This window comes from Petaurus breviceps, unplaced genomic scaffold, assembly GCF_028583685.1.
Source record: "Petaurus breviceps papuanus isolate PSGF00001 unplaced genomic scaffold, PetGlider_PUasm1.0 98, whole genome shotgun sequence".
In the NCBI taxonomy this organism is placed as follows: Eukaryota; Metazoa; Chordata; class Mammalia; order Diprotodontia; family Petauridae; genus Petaurus; species Petaurus breviceps.
Window position 1 is genome coordinate 26,902,453 of NW_027187460.1, and position 19,644 is coordinate 26,922,096.

The 19,644-nt window shown below is 35.4% G+C and overlaps 1 long non-coding RNA gene across 1 annotated transcript in view; it reads left to right on the plus strand.

Annotated features, from left to right (window-relative positions):
• Positions 1-9,657, plus strand: part of LOC138155799 (uncharacterized) — a 49,281-nt gene extending 39,624 nt beyond the window's left edge. The window contains exon 3 of the long non-coding RNA XR_011166995.1: positions 9,015-9,657. This is a non-coding gene — a long non-coding RNA (uncharacterized lncRNA). The remainder of the gene's footprint in view (positions 1-9,014) is intronic.
• The last annotated feature ends 9,987 nt before the right edge of the window (positions 9,658-19,644 follow it).

Below are 19,644 nucleotides of genomic sequence, written 5' to 3' on the forward strand. Positions count from 1 at the left end.
TTTCTGCCATTTGCTATTCTCTCTCTCTCTCTCTCTCTCTCTCTCTCTCTCTCTCTCTCTCTCTCTCTCTCTCTCTCTCTTTCTCTCTCCCTCCATATATACATATACACATATATACACATGCACATATATATATATATATATACCTACACAATACATGTCCACATATGCCATGGGCAAGGACACAGGAAATGTACATGTGAATGTACACACACGTGTGTGTCTTTATCTCTCTCTTGCTCTTTTGTTTTTATATCACTTAAATTTCCTAACAGGTCACTCTCCTCTCTCTCCCCAAAAGAGCCATTCCTTGCAACAAAGTATAAAAAAGTACAGGTTGAGGTGGGGTGGAGAGCTCAACAAATCAACCAGCATATGAATAAATTATGGGATTATATGCATTGTACCACACTCATAGATAGTCCTCAACCTCTGCAATGAAGAAATTATCAATCAATCAATTAATGTTTATGTGGATATCCTATTGCTTGACTTCTCAATGGGTGAGGGAGGGGTAAAGGGAAGGAGAGAATTTAGAACTCAATTAAAAAAAGAATGTTAAAATAAATAGAAAACTTAAAAATAAACATTTACTAAGTATGTACAATATGCCAGGTACCTTCTTATATTTCTCCTGTGTGGCCAAGTTTAATTACTATACATTTTCATTTGTCAATTTTGATGGTTTTGTTGCTTTTTCCATTTACATAATGTTAGCCATTGTATGTATTGTTTCCTATTATGACTTATTTCATTTTGTATCAGTTCATCTAAGTTTAACCATGCTTTTTTATATTTATTATCTTCGTTATTTCTTATAACAAAGTAATATACCATCATATTTACCTGTCATTTAACTAGCCATTGCAATCCATTTACATCTATTTTATTTCCAGTTATTTGATATTGCAAAATGTACTGCTTCAGATGTTTTGAATTATATGAGACCTTTCCTTTTGTCATTAACCTCCTTTGGATATATATCTTGTAGTGAGCTTGCTGAGTCAAACAGGATGGCTTGTTTTGTCACTTCCTTTGCAAAATTCCAACTTAATTTTCAGAAAAGTTAAATAGATTCATAGATCCACCTAGTACAGTAGTTATGATGTAGTCTCTTTAGATTTTTGAGATTATATTCAAGGAGATGTGTTTGGCTGGAGCTTTTCTCATTTATCTCTTTGCCTGAATTCTCCATACCAAACATGCATCTATTATTTTCACCATCAAAAGGAATCATTTGGGGGAGAAGCAATAGCAGTACTTACCACATGAAAATTGTGACTTTACCAGTTGGAATCCTGCTACCTTTAAGAGCCTTCCAAATTAGACCTCAGAGAGCCATGACAATAGGAATGTTCTTCCACTGGGATCAATTTGAGTATCTTAATAATCAGAAGAGGAAGAAGGTATTTTCCAGGTATTCTGAAGTACACTTTCCTTTCCTATAAGAATCTGAGGAAAAGGCAACAATGGATCCTTTAGATGATCTGCTTAATGTCCTAGCAGTATAAACATTTCTCCCATCCAGTCTCATGAAAGAAGTCTAATGATAGAAGACTACTAAGAAACAGTACACTTTCCATCTAGTGGTTCCCATTATCCATTGATATACCACAACAATAGATTATTACGTAGGAAATATTTCTAAAGAAAGACCCAGACTCTCATGAACATTCTTTATCAGTTTTTTTATCTTTTTATCTTTATCTTATGAGTTTAGGTCTATAATAAACCACTTGAGCAATTGCTTAGCACTGCTCAGTTATCAGTATTTTCAATCACAGAATCACAGAATGTTTGAGCTGTGATGAACCATAGGAGAATTTAGGTTCAAAATGTGAAATTACTTTCCCAAGACCATACCTCTATAAAACAGTAGAGCAAGGACTAGAAACAAAATGTTCTGACTCCAAGTCCATTTATTTTCCCACTACCTTATTCTTCCTGCCATTTCTTCCCTGAGATTGTAGATCTATAATCCCACTTTGATTCTTCTTTTTCAGTGTTCCTTTGTCAATTCATTTTTTTATGCAAATCTCATTTCTCTTCTCACATATCTAATTATCTTTTGTCTTCCCCCACTCTTTCTTTTTCCCTCATTTGACCTTTCTTCCTGCAAATCCTCTTTCCACAAGGTGATACCAACGGGCATTTACATAAAGATATTTAGCTAAGATTCTGAACCTAGAAGAATGGTTTTACCTAGAGACCTCAGATCTTTTTCTTTCTCTTTTTTTTTCTTAGAGCAATAGAATAATGAATAATCCACAAACTTCTGGCAAGATGCTTTGCTTTTGATCCAGGATGCAGATCTATTAACTATGTATGCCTCCATCTGTTGATCATCCTTCCAAAGAACAGACTCACATTCATCTTGCCCTCTACCCATTCCATCTCATTTGCATCACTAACACATAATCACGTGAATTTCTTGCACCATATTTTTTTCTCCAGAATTTAGCAAGAATACGTCATTGACAGTGCTTTCTCCATCTTTTCAACTCCTATAAAATTTAAACCGTTGTACTTATTTGGGGGTTATCATTTCTGCTTTCTAATTTGTTATTTTTTCATATGTATATGTATATGTTTCATCTGCTTTGCTACTGAAGGTTGGTTGTTCAATTAAACAGACTTTAATAAGTACCTACTATGTTCAAGGCAATATTCTAAGGGCTATGGACACTAAGACTAATAAACAGTCCCTGACTTAAGGGAGTTTAAATTCTACCAAGGGTATACAATGAGCACACAAATAAGTGTAAAAGAAGAAAAACAGAGGAGGAAAAGGGCAGTTACAACTGAATAGGGAATTAGGGAAGATTTGAGAGGGGTGGTGACCCTTGAACCTAGTCTTGAAGAAAACCAAAGGTTCTGAGATCATAAAGAAGCACATTTTAACTATCTAAAGTGGGTTAAGGGAGAGTGTGGAGATAGAGAATTGGGTTCAAAGTATAGGTAGTAGTCCAGTTTGGTTGAAATGTTGAATTCTCAAAGGGGTCTAATGTGAGAGAAACCTGGAAAAGTTAGGGGTATTACATTTGTGGAGGACCTTAAACTGGATTAAGGAGTTTGTATTGTATTCTATAATCAATGGGTAGTAGATATTAATGGTTTTTGAGGAGGGAGTGAAATGGTCAGGTTTGTACATTGGGGAAATTATTTTGGAATCTGTGTGGATAATAAATAGGAGGAGAGTGATCAGAAACCCTGAAAACAATTAGGAAGCAATTACAGCAGTGCAAATGAGAGGCCATGGTAACTTAAATTAGAGTGGTGACCATAAGAATAAGTAGATGTGACAAGTGACTGGGTATGGATGTTGAAGAAGAGACACAAGTCAATAATAATTTTGAGGTTATGAACCTGGGTACATGGGAGGATGGTGGTATCCAGAAGGGGCATTGAAGAAGGGTTAGGTTTAGAAGGAAAAATAGTGAGTTTTGCATATCTTGAGCCTAAACTATCTCCAGGACATTAAGAAAAAGACATATAGCAGGAAACTGATAGTGTGGGTCTATATAGTTTGTTATAGAAATTAGGGCTAGACATAATGATTATTTTTTAAATTCATCTGTGAAGAAGAGTAAAGGAAAAGAATAACCCATGTATTAAGTTCCTATTATGCATGAAGAACTGATCTAAACCCTTTCCAAATATTTATTTGATTCTTGCAACAAATCTCAGAAGTAGGTATATTATTATTCTCATTTTTTAATTGAGGAAAGTGATGCAGAAGTTAAGGATCACACGGGATCACATAGCTAGTGAGTAACTAAGGCAGGATTTGGATTCCTAACTCTATGTCCAGTCCTCTACCCATTGTGTCACCTAGCTGCCTTGGAGAGATGATACATGCCAGGTCAGTATATGATAATACCTAGGAGAATGTAATAGTCAACAGTATCAAAAGTTATGGAAGTAAAGGACAATGAGAATTCACTTCACTCACTGAATTTAGCAATTAAGAAGTCATTTGGAGAAGAAAAAGAAAGAAAAATTCCATTTAAAATAACTAAAGATAGTAAAACAAATACTTGGGAACTACCTACAATGATATACATTCATGAATACAATCACACAAAATGCTTTATACAAAGATCCAAATAATCAGAGAAATATCAATTGCTCATATTGATCAAGCCAATATAATAAAAATGAAATACTACCTAAGTTTATTTACTTATTTATTGTCATACCAATCAAACTACCAAAGGTTTATCTGATAGAGCTGTTAAAAAAGAATAACAAATTCGTTTATAGTAACAAAAGAATAAAAATATCAAGGAAATTAATGAAAAACTGGGAAGCAAGACTGCCTAGCAATATCCAATCTCCATCTTACTACAAAACTGTAGTATCAAACTAATTCAATCCTGGGTAAGAAATAGAAAGACTGAACAGTGGAATAGATTATGTACATAACATACAGATGCAAACAAGCAGAGAATCTTAGTGTTTGAAAAACCCAACCATCCCAGCTATTGGAGTAAAAACTCGTCATTCAGTTGTTCATTCCTGTTTGACTTTTTGTGACCTCATGGGCCACAGCACAACAGGCTCTTCTATTCTCCTCCATATCTCATAAACTGTCCAATTTCATGTTTGTTTGGTTTTTTTTGTTTGTTTCTATGACACTATTTATACATCTTATCCTCTGTCCTTTTGACGTCAATCTTTCCAACAACAGGGGCTTTTCCAATGAGTCCCATCTTCTTTTTATGTGACCAAAGTATTTAAGCTTCAGCTTCAGTATTTGACCTTCCAGTAAATACTTTGAACTAATTTCTTTAAGAACAGACTGCTGTGATCTACTTGATGTCCAAGGCACTCTCAAAAGTTTTCATTAGCACAATTTAAAGCATTGATTCTGTGGTACTCAGCTTTCCTTATAGTCCAACTCTCACAGTCATACATTGCTACTGGACAAAGCATAGTTTTTACTATATAAACATTTGTCATCAAGGTGATGTTTCTGCTTTTTAGTACACAGTCTAGAGTTGCCATAGATTTCATTTCACAAAGAAAGCATCTTTTAATTTCATCACAATCACAATATGCAGTGGTCTTTGAAGCCAAGAATTTAAACTCTGACCCTGCTTTCATTTCTTTTCCCTTTATTTGCCAGGAAGTGATGAGATCAGTTGTCACAATCTTAAATTTTTTTGTAATGTTCAGCATCAAGCTAGCTTCTACACTACCTTCTTCCACCTTTATCAAGAGACTTCTTAATTCTTCTTTACTTGTTGCCATCAGAGTGATATCATCTGCATATGTGAAATTGGTGATATTTCTCCTAGCAACCTTAATTCTGGCTTTTGATTCATCCAGCCTGGCATTTCACATGATGTGCTATGCATATAAGTTAAGTAAATATGGTGACAATATACAGCGTTGTCACACTTCTTTTCCAATCTCAAACCAAATGAGTAAGAACTCACTATTTGACAAAAAAGTATTGGGAAAACTGGAGAGTTGTCTGGGAGAAACTAGTCATAGAACAACATCTCATATCATATTCCAAGATAAACTCCACTGGGTACATAATTTAGACATAAAGGATGAAATCATAAGCAATTAGAGGAGTATGGGAGAAATTACCAGATCTATGGACAGGAGAAGAGTTTATGACCAAACAAAATACAAAGAGAATTACAGGAAATAAAATGAACAAGTTTGATTATACAAAATTTAAAAAAAAGTTTTTGTACAAATTCAATGCTGTTAAATTTAGAAAAGAAGCAGAAAATTGGGGGAGGGGAAATATTTCCATAAAATTTCTTTGATAAAAGTCTTATTTCTAAGGTATATTTGAAAATGACTTAAATTTTTATAAGAATAACTTATTCCTAATTGATAAATGGTCAAAAGATATTTCAGAGGAATATTTATCAATAAACTATCAAAAGTCTAACAAAAGCTATCAATCACCATATGTAAAGTGATCTAACTCAACAATAAGAGAAATGCACATTAAATTAATTCTGATATATTAACTCTTACCCATTATATTGAAAAAGTTGGTAAAAAAGGAAAATGAGAAATGTTGGAGGGGCTGTGGGAAAGCAGGTATTTTAATGCAGGATCTGTGAATTTGTCAAGTTATAAAAGAAAATAATTTAGACCTATGCCCCCAAAGCTAGTAAACTATGCATATCTTTTGACCCAGTGATTCTGCTGCTAGGTCTATATCTTAAAGAAATCAAAGTAAGAAGAAAAGAATTTACAGGCACCAAAACAATAGCAGCTCTTTTTTGTGGTGGTATAGAATTGGAAGCTAAAATTGTGCCCATTATCTGGGAAGTGACTGAACAAATTATGATATATGGATGTGGTGGGATACTATTGTTCTGTAAAAAATAATGAAGGTAATTGTTTTAGAAAATATGGAAAGATTCGTGTGATCTGATGAAAAGTGGAGTTATCAGAACCAGGAGAGAAATTTATACAATAACGATATTGTAAAGACAATTTTGAAAAATGTAGGAATTCTGATAAATGCAATGACCAAATACAAATCCAGAGAACTCATGATAAAACATGCTGTCCACCTCTACATAGAGAGTTGATATACTCACAATGCAAATAGATGTATATATATATATATATATTTTAATATGGCTAATATAGGGATTTGCAATACATTTTTCCTTCCTCCTCAATTGGTGAGGAAGGGAGAGATTGGAGGGAGAGAACTTGGAATTGAAAATAATAGAAGAAAAGGAACATTTTAACCTTAGAGGTCATAGTTTTGGTTGAGCAATGACCATTTTTCTTAAGAAAAATTTTCTTTTTCTTTTAGTTAAAAACATTTATTCTTTTTCCTACTTCTCACCTCCCTCAACACACAAGAAAGAAATAATGGAGGGATGGAAAGAAGGAAAGAAGGGAGGAAGGGTATGAGGGAAGAAAGGAAAAAGGGAAGGATGGAAGGAAGAGAAAAAGAAAGTGGGGAAGACAGAATCCTTATATCATATAAGCATAGACAAGAAAAACAAATTCCCACATTATTCACATCCCAAAATCTGATTCTCTCTATTAGTCTACCATCTCATGGTCATAAGGTAGTCATCATTTTTCCTTATCAGTCCTTTGGAATCACAGATGATACTTTAGTTGAACAATTTAAACCATTCAGAATTGTTATTTCAAGGCATTGAGAAATGAGTAGTGAGGGAAACTGAGGCAAGAAGTATAGATAATATTTTTCCCTAGGAATTTCTCAGGGAAAAGAAACACACATATAGAAAAATAGTTTAGATGAATGTTATGATCAAGGGAGAACTGGGAATTGTAAATGAGCCAGTATAGCGACATATTGAACATGAAATAGAAAGGGAAGAATGATTGATGGCACAAGTTCATGGAAGACTGGGGAAGTAGTAAGGTCAAGGCTTCAAGGATAGTTGTTGGCCTAGGCAAGGAGGAAAGCTACCTCTTGAAAGACAGAAGTAAAGTTATAGTGAATTAGAGAAAATATTGGAAGATTATTAAATGTAAAGTATGGGAGATGATGAACCTCAGGACAGACAACTTTGAATTTTTCAGGGAAGTCAGGGGTGAGAAAATCTGTTTGGAGTAAAGGGAGTGGGAGATGTGGAGATTTTAGGAGAGAAGAAACTTTGAGCAACTAAGTCATATTGACCATTATAAATACCCACATTACCTATAAAGGGGCGAGGAAGGAAGATACTATCTGAGTCCAGGGAAAGAACTGATAAATAGAAGTATGTACTGTGATGTTTAAAAAGGTTCAAGTAATAGAATTTCTGGGTAATTTAATCATTTTACTAATAAGGCCAGAATATTTATTATAAAACAATGGCCATTTGGTCATCTATCTCTTAGACTAAAGACCCCTCATAGTGGTGGGCTCATAGCTTATATGCCCTTGGAACAGCAAGTGTTCCTAAGGGTGGCAATCAATACTGATTGGACAACAATCAATGAGAAAATGAATAGTAAAACAAGAGTATGGGGACGTTGGATCACCCAAATCTTGGTCAAAGAGACTTAGCAATTTACAAAACACTTGCCTGACAAAAGGGAGGATTCACATTTTCCTCCAAATGTCTGAGCAAGCACAATCAGCAGGAATGTGCCCGTTAGCCTAAACTTAGAATTTATTCTATTTTCTGACTAGATTTTGGCCTGGGTAAACCTTTAAGAGAGATTTCCTGTACTGCTTGGTTTCTGAATGAGGAAGTAGAAAAGGAGAAAAATCTTGGTTCTAACACAATAATTAGTTATTAAAACCAGAGAGAAATAATCATTTCTCGCAGTATAGAATTATATGTGTGTGTGTGTTTATGTATGCATACACACATATTTATGTCTATTAGTAGCCATCTAAAGGGGGGAAGAGAAAAAAGGGCAGAAAAAGAAAGTTGCATAACTTTATTATATATGTAAAAGGAATGGCAAGTTGTACATAAGAGATTTTCAGTTTCGTGTATAATCTTTTTTTTTATATCCTACTATGTTATAGAAATGCTCTTCTCATGTCTTAAGAATGAAATAAAAAAATAAATAAAACATATATTTTAGAAAACAACCTTTTATGTGAAGTGAAACAAAAAAAGGAATAGTTACTGAGAAGAGTAGGTCAGAGTATCCAGGGAATAATAAAAGGATTGTCATAAAACACTGAGGGTTCATTTGAGGTTAAATAAAATGAATGTGAAAGCCCCATCAATAGTGGGGGAGGGGTGACTTCCTCCACCAGTGTTCAGGATCTAAACATTGGAGCAGCAAAAGCAAATGGTTAGGCGATTCAGTGTGGTTTAGCACCTAATACATGCCTAGTGCATCATAAGTATACATGCTACCTTATTTTAAACTGGTAGTTTTATTCCTCTTCTTAACTCTGAGTCAACTTTTTGTTCTCTTTTCTAGCCTTGGAGAACTGTGTCATTTTGACTTTTCTGTCACAGTGTCTCAATTATAGTATGTACTTAATTTTTCTAAAATTTCAATTTCAATTTTATTCAATTGAATTCGTTCTCCTCCTTCAGGTCCAAACCCAGCTCCATGGGACACAGCCAACGGAAACTTTCAATAGTATCTAATGGTCTTTAAATGCCTGCTGGATTTGAAGCAACACAATGATAAACTATGATGCCAGTGGACCAGAGATGAAAAATGCTACCCACCTCCTGCCAGACAAGCATTTCAGTCAGGGGCAAAGTGGGGGTTGTGTTTTGTTGGACTATGCATATTTTTGGTGAGAATTTTGTCTTTGTTTTTATTGTTCAATGGGGAAGAGGAAGGTCAGATAGCAAATGCAGGTAAAATAAGCAAATAAAATGAAAAACAAAGCATGTACTAATTGCCTGACTCTGTGCTAGACACTGAAGATACAAAGATTAAATGAAACCTTGTCCCTGGCCCGAGGAATTTACATTCAATACAATAATTGGACTTATTGATTACTCCATCTCTGTGTGAGGGCATCATTATCCTTCCACTATCCCAAGTTCATAACCTCAGAAATCATTCTCTACATCTCTCTCCCTCACCCCACATATTGATTTAGTTACCAAATTTTGCCATTTATACCTCCATGGCATCAATAATATATCCCCCTCTCATTATTCAAACAAGTACCACCTTAGTTTAGACCTTTATTGCTTCTCACCTGCACTATTATAATGACCTCTTAATTAGTCCCCATGTTTCATCTATCCTCACTTTAATCCAATCTCCACATAACTGGCAAAGTGATTTTCTAAAGCATAGGTCTGACCATGTAATTTCCCTACTCAATAAATGTCAGTGGATTGCTATTGCCCTTAGGATAAAATATATACTTCTCCTTTTAGCTTTTAAAGCCCTTCACAATCTGACCCAAACCGGCCTTTCCAGCCCTGTTATATATTATTCATCTTCCTGTGCTCTATAGTCTAGTCCAGGGATAGGGACCCTGAAGCCTGGAGGGCACATGTGGTCCTCTAGATCCTCAAGTGTGGCCCCAAACTACACTTGAGGACCTAAGGGGTCACATGTACCCTCAAGGCTGCAAGTTGCCTACCCCAGGCTAGCAAAACTGGACTCCTTGCTGTTCCACAAATATGATATTGCATGTTTTATCTCTGAATTTGCACTGGCTCTTTCCCATGCTAGGAATCCATTCAGTCTTCACCTCTGTTTTCCTGACTATATTATTTCTGTCAAAATGCAGCTTAAGTCCCATTGTCTTTTTTTTTTTTTTTTGCCCTTTTTGGGAGGGCAGTTGGGGTTAAGTGACTTGCCCAAGGTCACACGGCTAGCTTTTGTGTTAAGTGTCTGAGGTCAGACTTGAACCCAAGTCCTCCTGACTCCAGGGTCAGTGATCTATTCACTGTGCCACCTAGCCTCCCCTAAGTCCCATTTTTACATGAAAACTTTCCTTGTCCTGCCCCCCCATTCCTTCCCCCACCATTGTGCCTTCCTTTTCCAGCCCACCTTGTATTTATTTTATATTTATTCCCTTTATGCTCATATACATACTTGGTATCTCTCTTTGGAGAGTTTAAGCTCATTAAGAGAAAGCATTGCTTCACTTTTGTCTTTGCATCCCCAGTGCCCAGAACAAGGTAATTGTTTATTTATTGATTGATTTCAGTGAGGTTAGTTTTTTCATTTGTTCAAAAGAGCCCAAGAAGAGTTGCATACACTGAATGGTCCATTAGAGGAAAGAGACCTCAAACATCACCATCCTAGGAGCTTAGCTGGCTTCCTCAGGGGCATACTCATCTCCCCTTTGTCAGGGGAAATTCCCAGCACCTATATCAAATGCTAATTGCTTGACTGATTGGTGCAAAATTTAATTTGCCCTATCTTGCCCAAGGGTATCCAATGTACCTGAAGTGTGTATCTTGGGTTCTTGAGAAATTAAGGGAAAACCACAGTGTGAAGGCTGTCAGGCTTCCAGGAAGGAAAATTAATCCAACATCCCATCTTGCACAAAACTGTGTGGGAGTACTGGGTCATTGTACTATTATGAGTTCTGCATATAGAGTTGTGAGGAATTATCTCAATTTACTAATTGTATAAATTTGGGCCTCAGTTTCCATATCTGTCAAAGGAAGAGGCTTGACTAGGCAATAGTTAAGATTCTGCCTAGCTCTGTATCTATTATCCTATATTATAGTTAATTTTAAAAATCTGACCTCAGTAAATATTCAGGATATTTGTAAATTGGTAGTAGAAGGCCCTTCAATGGACTAGTAAGGAAAGTTCAATGTTACAGGGAATTGCCCATAAAGAAAATCCCTCTGCCAAAGCAGATTGTCATTCTCTCTGCAATTTATAGTCCGAGTGAATTGCCAAGGGCATCAAGAAGTTAAGTGATTTATCCAGGTCACATAGCCAGTATGAATCTGGCAACACTTGAATTCAGGTCTTCCTAGCTTCAAATCCAGAGTTCTTTTTTTTTTCTTTTTGGAGGGCAATTAGGGCTAAGTGACTTGCTCAAGGTCACATGGCTAGATTTTTGTGTTAAGTGTCTGAGACTGGATTTGAACTCAGGTCCTCCTGACTCCAGGGCCTGTGCTCTATTCACTGTGCCACCTAACCACCCCAAATCCAGAGATCTAACTTCTTTTCCATGGACTAAGACACGAAAAATCATTCTCAAGGAGGGTCTTTTTAAAAATAGGCATTATTTATAGATCACATACATGAAAGACATGTTGACTTTTTGTAGAAAGTTATAGGTAACCATAATAAGGTAACTATATACAGATGACAAATTTACCTTTCAAAATAACCCTTCTCCTTCTCCAAACAATCCAGCTATACACGTGCATTCTGAGGAAATATGGAGGTGAATTAAGCTTCACTAACATTCTAGTGCAAGATGGCAGATTTAGAAGTCCTGAGTCATTATAGGGAGGACATATCCTGGGAAGGAAGAGAGACATACAGAAGAGAGACAAAGAGACCCAGAGAGACAGAGTGAACCCTTCTGGCTCCGATGCCTGTGAGAATTTCTGTAAGTCAAAACTTTTTCAGGAAGGAGAGTAGAAAGGATCTTGGCCAGAGAAAGATGAGTATTGAGTGTCCTGGGACCAGTCATAATTCTCCAATCTATTACCTCTACATGGGAGAAACAGTCTGTCCTGGTGCTTTTAGAGCTGCCAAGGCCAAAGGAATGCCATGCTAGAAATCAGAAACAAAGAGGGTGCTCTATCTTTTTTATTTAAAAAATTAGTTGTTCCAACTTTTTTTAAAGAGTTCTCTGCAAGGCATTTAAAACACCAGTTTGTGAGAAAATCTTCATTGGAGAGAGAATATGCAGAACATAGGCAGACACAGAGCTGAGGAATTTTCTTGATTTGGGGCAGGACCTGAGAGTCCACTGTTTTCTGATCAGTCTTGCACTGCTCTGTAAATTCATATTTTTTTCTTTTTCTGTGTCAAAATCTCTCTTTCTTAGTTTTTAGATTTAAGGATCCTCTTCTTAAAGTAAGCATCAATAAGATTATTTGGAATTTTTATACTTTGAAGGTTAACCCTGTTAGAAGTGGCAACGACAAATTTCTGATGGGTCATTCTCAGAAGAACATGGTTGAAGGTCAAAGGTCCAGTCACCAAAAGCAATCCACTATCCAGATGCTTCAGGAAAACCACTCCTTGCCTGTGTGGCAGGCAGTGAAAATGATGAGAATGGTGCCTGGGGTGATGCTCATTCTAATTCTCTTCACATGCTAGCTTAAGGACTTTTTTTGCCATGACACTATGCATTTTGTAAATCTTTACCACATAGGTTTCTCCATTCTTATCACCACCAACTGACTTTGAAATAGTAGCAGGTACCTTCTCTTTCTTTTTTCTTTCAATCTGGGTTTTTGGTACAGCATATTTCCACTTGTCCATGATTGGCAGGGAATACATTGAAGACCTGAAGGATATACCGATCCCTTGGGCCAGGACTGGCCTCCAAATGCAATGCTATTGAGGCTTTTTCACCACTTTTCCAGTCATATCTTCCTTTTTGTTCATCTCCTTTTTTCATTTCTGACCTTTTCTTTTGATTACTTTGGGGGATTTTTGTCTATCATTGTGAGAGAAGGGAAAGAGAATTTGAGGTTGCTGTATCTTGTTCAGAACTGTTAGACAGAAACAGAAGAGAACTCTTGGTATTGGATTATCATTCTTGTATTTTTAGCTGCACTCCAAATAAAAAACCGAGTATGGCATAGTATGGAATGGGTGGGGGAGTCAGGAGAAGCCTGAAGTTTGAATCCTGGCGTCCACTCTTATTTGCTGTGTGATTATCAGCAAATCACTTGATCTTCTTGAGAACTAGTTTCCTCATCATTCATAAAATGTGGAAAGAGGACCCTTATTTCAGCAGAGTTGTTGTGAAAAAGGTGCTTTATAACAAGATAAGGTCAAAATGGATATATGACATAGATATTGTAAGTAAATTAGAAAAGCATATAACATATTAAATCTCAGATCTATGGATAAGATAAAAATATGAATAAACAGAAGAGAGCATTGTGGGATACAAAACAGATAATTTTGATTACATTAAATTAAAAAAGGTTTTGTACAAATAAAACTAATGTAGCTAGGATCAGAAGGAAAGCAGAAAATTGTGGAAAAAATTATAGCCAATTTCTCTAATAAAGGTCTTATATAAGAATATGAGTCATTGTCCAATTGAGAAATAATCAAAGAGTATGAACGAGCACTTTTTAGAAGAAGAAATCAAAGGTGTATGTACATAACATATATGTGTATAACATATAGATATATGTATATAATCAATCATATGAAAATGCTCTCAATTATTGTTGATTAGAGAAATGCAAACTAAAACAACTGAGTTATCTCACACCTCTTAGATTGGCTAAAATGATAGAAGGAGAAAATGCTAAATACTGGAGAGAATATGGAAAAATTGAGACACTAATACACTGTTGATAGAAATGTGAACTGATCGAACCATTTTGGAGAACAATTTGGAATTATGCCTGAAGAGTTATAAAATTGTATTTACCCTTTGATCCCATGATACCACTATTTGGACTGTTTCCCAAGATGATTAGGGAAAAAGTAAATGAGCCTATATGTTCTAACATATTTAGAGCAGCTCTCTCTGTAGTGGCAAAAAAATTGAAAATTGAAGGGATGTTCATCAATTGTGGAATGGCTAAATAAATTGTTGTATATGATTGTAATGGAATATTACTGTGCTGCCAGAAATGATTAATGAATTGTTTCTAGAAAAACATGAAAAGACTTGAATGAAATAATAAAGAGTGAAAAGAGTAGAACTAAGAGAACATGGTATATAATAACAGCAATATTGTTCAAAGAGTAACTGTGAATGACTAAGTTAGTCTGAGTAATATGATCGTTCAAATCAACTATGAAGATTTATGAAGGAAAATGCTATCTACCTCCAGAGAATGAATTGGTATATAGAACTACATATTGTATGGTTCCACATATGCATTTATATCAGATGTCAGCCTTCTCTACTGAAGGAGTGGGAAAGGGGGAGGGAGGTAATTTGAAACTCAAGATGTAACAAAATAAAGAAAGAAAGAAAATTAGAAAAAATAAAAATGTTTTGTCAACTTCAAAGACAGAAATGGGAGTTCAAACACAGAAGGATGAAAGTTGAGGATCTTCCAAAGGGCAATGAAGAGGTACATGACAGGTGTGAGTAGGCCACAACTCAGTATAAATAAGGAATTAGAAATGAATAACTTTATTCAAGAGAATGACAATAATGAGACAACATATCAAAACTTGTGGGATACAGCAAGAGCAGTTGTTAGGGGAAGTTTTATATCCCTGAAGGCATACATAAATAAAATAGAGAAAATGGAGGTCAATAAATTGGGCAAGCAACTGAAAAAGCTAGTAAAAGAACAAATTAAAATCTCCAATTAAATACTAAATTGGAAATAATGAAAACCAAAGGAGAGATTAACAAAATTGAAAGTAAGAAAACTATTAAATTAATAAATAAAACTAAGGGCTGGATTTATGGAAAAAGTAATAAAGTTGATAGACCGTTAGTCAATATGATAAAAAAAAAGAAAGAAGAAAAGCAAATTATAAATATCAAAAATGAAAAGGGTGAATCTACCTCCAAAGAAGAGGAAATTAAACAATAATTAGGAATTATTTTTGCTCAATTGTAGGCACATAAATTTGACAATCTTAGTGAAATGGATGAATGTTTACAAAAATATAAGTTGCCCAGACTAAATGAAGAGGAAGTAAACTACTTAAAAGACCCCATCTCAGAAAAAGAAATTGAACAATCCATCAATTAAATTCTTAGGGAAAAAATCTCCAAGGCCAGATGGCTTTACTAGTGAATTCTACCAAACATTTAAAAAAACAATTGACTCCAATACTTGACAAACTATTCGGGAAAATTGGAGAAGGAGGAGCATACCAAATTCTTTTTATGAAACAAGTATGGTACTGATACCTAAATTGGGAAGAGATAAAACTGAGAAAGAAAATAAGAGACCAATTTCCCTTATGAATATTGTTGCAAAAATTCTAAATAAAATATGAGCAAAAAGACTATAGCAACTCATCACAAGAATAATACACTTGGATCAGGTAGTATTTATTCCAGAAATGCAAGGGTGGTTCAGTATCAGGAAAACTATCAGTATAACTGATCACAACAACAACAAAACTAGCAGAAACCATATGATTATCTTATTCAATAGATGCAGAAAAAGCTTTTGACAAAATATAACAGCCATTCCTATTAAAAACACTAGAAAGTATAGGAATAAATGCAGTTTTCCTTAAAATAATATGTAGTATCTATCTGAAACCATCAGCAAGTATTATACATAAAGGGGATAATCTAGAAGCATTTTCAATAAGATCAGGGATGAAACAAGGAAGTCATCTATCACTCCTCTTATTCAATTCGGTACTAGAAATGTTAGCAGTAGCAATAAGAGAAGAAAAAGAAATTGAAGGAATCAAATTAGGCAAAAAAGAGACTAAGCTATTACACTTTGCAGATGATATGATGATATACTTAGAGAATCAAGTAAAAAAAAAACTACTTGAGATAATAAACAAATGTGGCAAAGTTGCAGGATATAAAATTAGCCCACATAAGTCTTCTCCATTCCTATATATCTCTGATGAAATCCAACTGCAAGGGATAGAAAGAGAAATCCCATTTAAAGTTACTGTAGACATTATAAAATATTTGGGAACCTGCCTGCCAAAACAAACCCAGGACTTACATGAACAGAACTACAAAACAATTTTCACACAAATAAAGTCAGATCTAACCAATTGGAAAAACATCAATTGCTCATGGCTGGGTCAAGCTAATATAATAAAAATGACAATTTTACCTAAATTAAATTACATATTTAATGCCATACCAATCAATCTACCAAAAAAAAATTACTTTGTAGAGCTAGAAAAAATAGTAACAAAATTCATTTAGAAAAACAAGAGGTCCAGAATATCAAGGCAATTAATGAAAAGAAATGCTAGGGAAGGCTGCCTAGCCATACTAGATTTTAATCTGTATTATAAACCAGCAATCATCAAAACTACTTAGTACTGGCTGAGGAATAGAGTAGTGGATAATTGGAAGAGATTGGGTACATGAGACTCAGCATCCAATGACCATAGTAATCTACTGTTTGAGAAACCCCAAAATCCCAGTTTTGGGGATAAGAACTCACTATTTGACAAAATCTGCTGGGAAAACTGGGATATAGTATGGCAGAAATTGGGCATAGACCAATATCTAACACCTTACATCAAAATAAATTCAAAATAAGCATATGATCTGGGTATAAAGGTTGATTCTATAAACAATCTGCAAGAGCAAGGGATAGTTTACCTGTCAGATCTGTGGAGAGGGGAAGACTTCATGATGAAACAAGAGCAAGAGCTTTATAAAATGCAAAATGGATAATTTTGATTACATTAAATTGAAAAGTTGCTGTACAAATAAAGCCAATGTTACTAAGATTAAAAGGGAACTGGAAAATTGGGAAGGAATTTTTGCAACCAGTGTCTGTGATAAAGGCCTCATTTCTAAAATATACAAAGTCAAATTGATAAGAATACAAGCCACTCCCAAATTGATAAATGGTCAAAGGATATGAAGAGGCAGTTCTCAGAGGATGAAATTAAAGATATCTATAAGCATATGAAAAAAATGTTCTAAATCGCTAGTGATTAGAGAAATGCAAATCAAAACAACTCTGAGGTAGCACATCCCACCAGCCAGACTGGCTAAGATGACAGAACAGGATAATGATAAATGCTGGAGAGAATGTGGAAAAATTGGAACACTCATACATTGTTGGTGGATCTGTGAATTGATCCAGTCATTCTGGAAAGCAATCTGGAACTATACGCAAAGGGCTATAAATGAGTGTCTACCCTTTGACACAGCAATACCACTTCTAGGGTTATATCCCCCAAACATCAGAAAAGTGGGAGGAGGACCCGTATGTACAAAAGTATTTACAGAGGCTCTTTTTGTGGTGACAAAGAATTAGAAATCAAGGGGATGCCCATCAATGGAGGAATGACTGAAAAAGTTGTGGTATATGAATGTAATGGAATACACTGTGCTATAAGAAATGAGTAGCAGACAGACTTCATAATAACCCTAAGAGACTTATATAAAATGATGCTGAGTGAGAAGAGCAGAACCAGGAGAAATCTGTACATAATCAAAGACACAGCGTATGTGTGATGACTAACTTCAATAGACTGGGCTCCTCTCAGCAATGTAAGGTTATAAGACAACTCCAAAAGACTCATGATTGAAAGAGATATCCACATCCAGAGAAAGAGATATGGAGTCTGAATGCATATTGCAACAAACTACTTGCTGTTTCTTTTTCTTGTTTTATTTTGCTTCCTCTTTCCCACTGATCATTCCATCAGTTATAATCCTTTTTTACAACCTGACTAATGATTAATGTGAAGATATTTGTAGATCCTAAATTCGAGTGCTTGCCACCAGGATGGGGGAGGGGAGGAGAGGGAGGGGTAGAAAATTTGAAACTCAAATTGTTGTGGAACTGAATGTTGTAAAGTAAAAGTAAATAAACCAACTTAATAAAAAAACAAAATAAATAAAAAATAAGGAGTTAGAATAACTGTAAAAGATATCATCAAAGAAATATATGACAGGGTAGGGATGAGGAATGGATGGGTATCCCAAGAGGACTGGGAATTTTGGGGACTACAAGCTCAATTTGAATCAATAACACAACAGCTCAAATAATCTGAGACTTTCTGGAGAAGTATGTTTCAGACTAGAGTGGTGATAGTACTGCTACTCTGACTTGATCAGACTATATCTTGAGTGCAATGTACAGTTAGAGGTATCACATTTTAGGAAGGACATTTTAAGCTGGAGTATCCATAGAAGAATGCCTAGAATGGCGAAGGGACTCAAGATCAAGCAATATGAAGATTGATTGAAACAAAATGTGAATTTTTAACCTGGGAAAGTATAGACAGGTGGGATTCATGATGAAGACACTTCATCTCTCATCTCTAGGTATTTTCATTGTCTATCCCCCATGCCAGGAAGTTTCTCCCTCCACACCCCTTTCTCCTGGTTTCCATTGCTTCCTTGAAATCCCAATTAAAATTGTACCTTCTATAGGAATCCTTTATCAAGCCCTGTTAATTCTAATGCATTTTGTAAATGATTTCCTGTTTATCTTTTATGTAGTGTCTGTATATTTGGGTTTGCTTGTTGTCTCTCCCATTATATTGTGAGTTCCTTGAATGGAAGGGACTGTCACTTGCCTCCCTTTGTATTTTCAGTGCTTAGCACAATTTTTGATATATAGTAGGTGCTTAATGAATGCTAATTGGCTGACTGATTCTGGTACTTTAAGGGCCGCCACAGGGAAGAGGGACCATACTTACTCTGCTTCATCCTTGAGAGCAGAACTAGGAATATGGATGGAAGTCATAGAAAAAGACAGTTTTAGAGTTGATGTAAGCAATAATTTCTTAACAATTAAAGATTTCCAAAAATTGAATAGGCTTCCTCAGGAAGTAGTAGATACTCCTTCACTGAAAGTTTTCAAGAAAGGGTTAGAAGGCCCATTGGATGTATTATAGAGGGCTTTCCTGTCCAGACAGGGGTTGAACAAAATCACCTCTGAGATCGAACTCTGAGATTCTGAAGCCATAGGTAGTTTAAGTAGCCATTGCTTTATTATTATTAGATCTACTCTTATTTTGGAAGGAATAGAGTTTATCTCCCATCCAGAACCTTTCAAAATCTATATTGCACGGTCAGGTCATGCATCCTAAGTTGTCTGAGACTTTTATAAAGGCAAGCCTTAAAGCAGTTAGGTACAGACTGGCTGGGGATTCATGTTTTCTTTCTCGGAACTTTCTTCAATTCATGTTCCTGTTTCTCAAGGTCTTGATGACATTCTTCATTCTCTTATCCTTGTAGGATGGAATTGGCCCCAGGATCATTGTCACTTCCCTCCTGTCTATACATAACCATAGAGTTTTACACCTTTGAGTTGGACAACAAATTCGAGTCATCTAATTCAGTCCCTAGGATGCCCATCCTAACCCTTCTTCATCAGACCTGTTTTGCCTTCTTCCATAGCCTTGTGTAACCCTGGTCACTGATGCCAGAATTTTCCA